Genomic DNA, 7,946 nt, shown 5'->3' on the forward strand with positions numbered 1-7,946 from the left:
TTTCCGGTTCCCTGGCCTCCCCAACGAGATGATATTGCAGCGAGTATAAATAACGACAAAGCCGATAAATTTTCAAGCGGTAGAAACACGCCAGCGGAACGCTCGGAAAGGCGGAACAACGGGCGGTCATAGTTCCTAATTTCATTTCCCTCGACGATTTCTCGTAATGACGTTTCTAGGTCTCCCTGATAGAATTTTCTGGCCCGCTTTACCGTCGGCGCGGTTCGATGTAAATGCGTTTCCCTCGAACGACCGTGTCGCGCGCCGAGGAAAAACGCGTCGGAATGGCCGCGCGAAGACGAGACATCGGGACGCACGTATAAAGACGCGATCGTAATTCCGCGTGCGAAATTCGAATAAATCGGCCAGCCGTGTTCCCAGATCTTTCCATTCGCTCGATCCACCTTTAATTGTTCGACGTAGGGAAATTCTCGAGCGCGTGGACGCATCCGCGTGACATTTCGAGCGTACACGCAACGAGGGTGAGGTAAATATATTTTTCGCGCGAGTCAAGCGAACCGAACTCGCATCTTCGAGGCAAAAGATAGTCTACGCTGATCGATTCTTATCCCCTGCGTTCCTGTCTACTTTGCTCGGCACTTTAACGTGCGAAAACTCGGACTGAAAGTTATTAATGCGAAGCTGAAGAACTAAGCGTTTGTAATTTCCATATAATTCGCGATATTCTTGTTCGATCCGTGTGAAATTTTGTATGGGTGGTCTTTATGTTACGATGGAAAGTATTAGCTATAGTTATCGTTATAAATTAATACAGAATTAATCTTGAATAATTTAGTTACTTGTACAATTAATCCCGTTGAAGTTAAGAATTCATAAGCAATGTACAAATCTTCATTTGCCACAAATTTTACGAATGTCTGCGACCATCTTTAATTCATTGATTCTACTTGAATTTTATACAAATATTTTCTTTTCTTGTCTAGTTACAGATGAACGTTTTACGGATTTAAACGTTTAGTTTTATTCTGTGCGATACTGCGAGCCATACTCATAGGAAATTGAAGTTGAATTTAATAAACGGCGCTGATCAATAGATGCGGTGTCATTGTCCTCGACGTCATGCCGAGAGCTTACAATTGCGAAGAAAAATTTGATGAAAGTATATTCCATTCGTGACAGTTTATTTGTCGGAATGCTCTCAAATTTTTAATAAATATTACCGTACATTGTATTGACCAAGCAGAAACGTGTCTACTTGATGTTATTTATTAAAATACACGCGAAGGTAACACTCTATGAAACCATAACAGAGAAAATACTAGATAATCATTAATAATTAATTGAATTTATATTTGCAACACGGACCGAGTGTGCAATTGGAACGTGACTCTTCGCTACTCTTCTAATTTAGAATTTCTAGACTTCTTTATCCTTGGCACACTCCAATTTAGTTATTTTTAGATAAGAAAAGTCCACATTCTAATTAAAACCGAGAAGATTTGAAATTCCATTCTGTTCATCGCCCATGTAAACAATCATTACTGCGGTATAGCTAACAAGTGAATGCACGCAACAGAAGAAATTAAAACTAATAATATATAAATATGGAGAAACCTAGCTTCATCAACTCTAACCTAATATGAAACCATACAACAATAAAAACGTATTTTTCTTCCTTACCGTTCATCGTTAATCATCTTGTCGATATCCTCGCTATAGTTTCAGAGATATCGACTAGCAACGGGTTACGCAACTCACCCTGTATAACGCTCTAATATTCAGTTACCCTCGTCTTTGCTGGTAAATAATTCTCATCCCCGATGTTACGTGTACAACGTGTAACAACAGAATTCTGATCTTGTTGTTTCCCGTTTATAACAAAACTGGTTCAATTAATAATACCAATTAGGTCGATCGTTATTTAGATCGACCCTTTTAATCATGTCCTGCGTTATACCGCCGCGAAAATATGTTTCGCGTGTCTTGCTAAATGGTCTTATTAATTAATTAATCGGGAATTAATCAATTAGCGATACTATACGATACGTCTAATTATCTTGTAGCGTGATTAATTCGTGGCTAATCGATTTCGTGATAGAAATGGGAACTTCAATTATTGAATTCACGAATGACGAATAAACCCACGATTAGATTAAACGCGTTCGACTAACGCTGCAGATTTCTTTCGTTATTCGCGAATGAATCTCTGTTATTCGATCTTAATTTTTTATTTATTACTCGAGCTAAAAATGATCCCTAATTTTATCAAACAGACGTAATTTTATCTTCAAAGAAACCCATCGAATCGCAATTATTTACCCGTTACCGTATAAATACGAACAATCGCACGTAATACATTGGTCGTGGTCGCGGAAGCGGCACGAGCAAAATAGATTTTTAAACTCCCCTCTGAAAAGAAAAAGCCAGTTACAGAGAACTCCCCCGTACTCCCTCCGCCCCCAATCGGGAGAACAGTTGACGTCAAAGCGTTCGCGGAGTAAAGGAGCTTTGCTCCCCGCATTTCATAGCTCTCGAGACATAAAATGAAAATAGGAATCGCATCGACCCGACTGACACTTCATCGGCTGTTCGTTCAACCTAATTAGCCCCCCAGGGTGGGGGATTGAATAAAATTGTCGAAAAGCGACACTCGAAATTAATGGTCGACGCCCGACACCGACGGACGGGGCTGAGAATAATTTGAATTAACCCTCGAACGCGCATAAATGCCTTTTAACGAGCACTTTGGCCACTCGAAGGACGAGGCCTGGCTACGGGAAATTGCGTTGGATTTATTCAATCGTGAAACCGACGAGACTGTTCTCCGTGCAGTTGTGCAAGGATATTCGAAGAAGCGAAAGGAAGGTAATCGGCTTGTCCGACGACGAAAGTCGTCGTTTTCACGGCGAAGAAGTGATCAACGCGACGGATATTCCGTTGTGCCGGGTGCCTAGCGACTTTATAGCTAGCCACGAGGAATAGGGATAGTAGTGACACAGGACCAGGGGAAGTTTTGACGGTATTGATTTCCCCAAGCCCCGGGACCTCGTACCATCTGCAACTCAAACAGCTTGCCTCGGTATACCCTTACGTGTTCCAACCCCGCGATCTCGAGAATCGTACCTACGACCATCCCATGTTTTTAACCAAAAATACCTTTCATCCAGTTCTCCGTGCAGTTTGCGACTTTACTATCCTTCGATGGAGCGGTAAACCCGGAACGACAGTTTTGCCGGAACATCGACGGGAGACGATCCTATAAAACCGAAGCTCGAAATTGTTTTGAGACTTGGTGGAATCAAAATAAAGGTAGGGGAGATTCGGGTCGATTGAAACGTGGGTCGATAGGAAGAAGTAAAATAATTTAGAAATGGTTAGAGATAAGGATTGGGCATAGAGGGTTTTTATTTAGGCGTATTGCTTTTTCAACGGGAAAACTAAGTAACCTTTTCACCTGTTAAGGAATGTACACAATTTTATTTGTTTTCAGCCATTCCGATATATTCAGACCTGTACCGCCTACTAAAAATCGGCATGGACTTTCCAGACAGCCCAATACATAAAGGACTCCTAAAAATGTGTTTTCATCTAAATTTCGAGACATTATTGATTCCCAGCAGCGACATGTCGATTCCGTAATAATAGACTGATTTAAACGATGTTACCATCAATCCGAGCTGGAGGATCGTTATTAAATGAGCTTGGGATAAAACACGGTAATCCTGGACACAATCGAAGTATATATGATACCCGGTGAATAGCCGACGGGCATTACATTTAATAAATACGTCTCCGTTACGGTGTAGATTATTCAGTATTATGGCGCACTACGGATAATCCTGCATCGTCGTTATTATTCGCTGTTATACGAGGACACGAAACGCGTCAATAAAGAAATTGATTGAAAAACGAAAGCTGTTCACAATTTCATAATAAAATGCATAGAAATTTTCTTTCGTTATTTCCGTTATATTTCATATCTCCGTTTCTCTCTGCGCGTGGTGATAATTTTGTGACTCACTGTACATTCACCCGGTATAAAGGTTGATTTACATCGCGCTGAATATTTCAATCGTTTCGCGATCCCGCGCTAATAAATTTTTAATCAAACCCGTGTCGGCTGCTGGCGTTTAATTATAGGTTCGATGCGGATAGCAGAGAAACGATGGATACCCAGTCGACGAGATTTCCACCAAACGAATCCGATTCAAAGAATCTTGGTGGCACCCTGTGAATATCGTCATTCATTATCAGTCAATCAACAGCGTTGATTAACGCTGCTGACCGTTGCATGCATACATTCACGATACAAATAAAGACTTCTGCAATTTAATTCCTTCTTTATTCTCACTTTAGTTTCTTCTTTATATTCTCAAAAATGTACTTTTTTTTTTTTATGTAAATATAAACTATTACTGAAAAAATGCTTTCATGGGTGAATTCGGTCAATTTGTCAAACGTTAAATTGTCTAATCTTCAACAGTCTCGGGACGAAATGTGAACTTTGTAGAAATTTTCTCGAGTTTTAGTCAAACAGCGAACGCGTTAAAAATTGGACCAAACAAGGAGGAACGGCTGTCGAAGGAGCACGATGCGGTAATGTTGATGCGGGCGCATATATCCGCCGCGTTCGTTAAAGGAGCCTCCTACCTTTTTACTTTATTTCCGTACGTAATCAATAGACCTTCCAATGGGTCGGTACATTTCCGAAGTGGCGTCTCGACGTTCGCAGGAGTGCCTCCTTTATCGGGGCTGTCGGCGCAGAAACGAGCGAGGAGAAGGATACACGTCCGCGGGAGCGAGATGGAAATTGGCAGCGGCGCGCATGGCACTACATCTTCTTCAAGAATCGCAGGTGCCCGTTTATAAATAACCGACCGCTTATTTATCGCGCTCTATCGGGAAAGAACGACCGAACGAGAGTGGGAATGCGAGCGTTGTTACACGACTATGTATATTTTTGAATACGACAGATTACCTCGGGCAAGGATGTTTGATCGCGTAATGTAGCGGGGGCTTGGAAGTTCATCGAAATGAATTGAGTGGATTCCCGATGGAAAATTATGCGGCTAGAGTTGCCCCATCTATTGGATCGTAAGAATGAAGTATGCGTTTCGTAGAACGGCGCTCTGTAACCTTAGCCTCTTCGCGGATGAATTTTCTGAAGTGGAGGAACTTCGACTTAATTTTTTATTTTACGTCGATATTGTTTCGGTAGATCTACGTATTTATATGTAATTACTTCGCTTCGATAACCAGGTCTGTGTTAATTAATAAACTGGAATAAAGACTCGATTGAAATTGAAATTTCTCAGGAAATCAAACGGTGGTCGTCGTCTGCATTAACATGAAGCACGTTAAAATTCAACAGGAAAATGCGAAGGTTCGATTTTTATTTACTGTAAGTTTCGCGGAGGAGCACGCGTTTATTAATATTACAGAGCATTTTCCTTGAGAGGCGCAGGCATCGTTTATAAATAAACAGCTTATTTACCGTAGCCCAAGGAAAAAGACAGGATCGTTATCATCGAGTATTTTTAAAAACTGCGCGCGTTGTGCCATTTTACGAATCCAGCTTTACTTTATTCAAAAACAACAAGTTCTACTCAAGTTGCGACGTTAGGTCCTGTGACAAATGAAGCGTTCAACGTGTATTTTTAACACTCTTTGTTGCGAACTTTTCGTGTATCGTGAATAGGATTACATAACCATAACGACTCGAACAACGAACGTTAGTGTTTCTTAAACTTTCTAATTTCACGAAAAATAAAGGAATAAAAATGACAAAGAAGAATTTATGATTATTAATGTTCTTTTTTTTGTAAATATCACCATGTCAGGTTCATGTAACTAAAGTAATTGACACACTGTAGAAACTACACCACAATGTAAAAAAAAAGAAAAAGAAACAAAGTGCGTAGGCACGCGAGGTCTAAAAAAGCTGTCATTAAAGTCTAAACTCAAAGATGCTATTAATAAAATTTACCCTCAAAAATGTTCGTACTAAAACTTAACCTCTATCACCCTATTATATTTCCGCGGAAAGACATAAATTGTCTCGAAAAAAAAAAGAGAAGTATATTTATAGAATTTATTGCTCATCGGGACCAAAGGGAAATATAATTATTATCATAGATGAAAATCGGCTTCAAAGCGGAGAAACGTTGAAAATTGTAGGTTGTAAGTGAGCCTCCCGCGTTTCAAATTAATTTTCCCTTCCCTCGAGGAAATGTATATAAACAAAAGCCTGGCTGCGGGCGTACACCTGCGAGTTGTAATCGCTTGTTCCGCGTTGGAAATTGGCGTGTTCAACATTTTTATCACGATCGCGTTAAACGTTTTCTAGCCAACTGCAAAACTCGCGAGCATCGGCAACGGAACGTCAGAACACGTTGCTTTAATATCCGCAGCTTTTTATCCAGAATATTATTTCCTGAAAGTAACGTTGCGCATTCGATGATACTGAGTGCACAAGGTGACCTAAAATACGTGCAATCTTAAAGGAAACGATTCCTCTGAAAAATGTCGGAAATTGCAAATGTGGAACACGGGCATTCGTTTAGTTTCACGATACCAACTCTTAGATTTGAGGTATCTCGAAACGAGAACAAATATTTTTTTGTATAAAATAGAGAATTTCAAATGTTGTGCTACTTTCTACGTATACCAATTTTACTTTGATAACTTTGCCTAATAATTCCTATCAGTTCCGCCGTTCCAAATTCTACCAGTACTAAATATTTCAGACTGAACTAAACTAAAACATTAATAAACTACAAAGGCTTGCTCCGAAGTCTGTAAAATTGTCTCTTTAGCGACTGTTGAGAACGTCGCAATCTCTATTCGAGTTTCTTTTTTTCAGGATTATTAGTTCTGCAGGCTGTACCCAAACAGAGTAGCCGTTAAACTGAGTCGAGTGCGAGCGTGGCTGGCGCCTTTAGAGAATCCATTTTCTCGTTACGGAAGGCTCGTAAAAAGAAATTTTATTACACAATTCCTACTTTCTCGGGAGAAGCCGCCTTTTCTCGGGTTACGCCGCGTATTTTAGGACACCGTGTATTATTAATCGTCCAACGCAAAGTTCAAATGTGGATTGTGAAACGAAGCCAAGTCACAATATATAATATAAGCTGGCGTATAAATTTCTTCGACTACTTGACGCCTGGCGATCGTCCACTTCCTTACGATTTTATCTGACTTTATTGCCCTCGATATCAACCCGAAACTTTCCATTATCGATCCTTGGCTTTAAAGCACAATGGAACGATTGTTCGAGGTAATGGAGAGACAGTTTTCGATTTAATGGTGGAGTTTTTGGATGAACGATCCTAGAGGAAATTGGAGTTGCGTTATTCGAGTAGAAGTCTCGGTAGAAGTGGACCGTATGTGATCAGACTTCCGCTGACTCCCAGACTTGAACTAGAGTTTCAAGTTCACTGATACCTCATTTATAATCCAAACAAAACAATGCCTTAGTGAGTCTAAATTTTTCTCGCTGTATGGTTTCTGACAGTTGGTAGTAAATTTCTCAATACTCCGCATTTTGCCCATTATCTCGTCTCTCGTTTCCAATGCGAGTGCTATTTATGCTCATAGCTCGGGTGCAAAGATCGATACACCCCTTTCTGGACTTCGAAGCGCATCTGAAACGATTCCCGAGATTCGCCGCGACTGCTTAATTGAAAATTAAAGGGGAGGAGGTTTAAGTGGCCGCCCGTAGACGTAAATACGCTGCGGCGAATGAGAAACTAGACGGACCGTGACCTGGTAAGCTGCTCTGTAATCTTAGCGGTTTCTCGGGGTTCACCTTCTTTGGCTCCACCCTCCTGTTAGATCTTTCATATTTCCTTCCAAGATTTATGTCACGATGCGATTTTCTACAATACTTGGCCGAACGCTTGGGAATCTCGGCTTTTCCCGCCGTGGAATGCTATCGAGAAGGTTCTAGATTGGGCTACTTTAAACCCTTATTATTTAGGGGAGAC

General features: G+C 40.7%; 1 long non-coding RNA gene across 1 annotated transcript; it reads left to right on the plus strand.

The window, feature by feature from the left end:
• The first annotated feature begins 2,347 nt into the window (after window positions 1-2,347).
• LOC128873290 (uncharacterized) lies at window positions 2,348-4,620 on the plus strand. Its single transcript, XR_008456388.1, has 3 exons — window positions 2,348-3,040; window positions 3,129-3,270; window positions 3,452-4,620. It is a non-coding gene; the product is annotated as an uncharacterized LOC128873290 (long non-coding RNA).
• Window positions 4,621-7,946: the final 3,326 nt, after the last annotated feature.

This window comes from Hylaeus volcanicus, chromosome 3, assembly GCF_026283585.1.
Source record: "Hylaeus volcanicus isolate JK05 chromosome 3, UHH_iyHylVolc1.0_haploid, whole genome shotgun sequence".
NCBI lineage: Eukaryota > Metazoa > Arthropoda > Insecta > Hymenoptera > Colletidae > Hylaeus > Hylaeus volcanicus.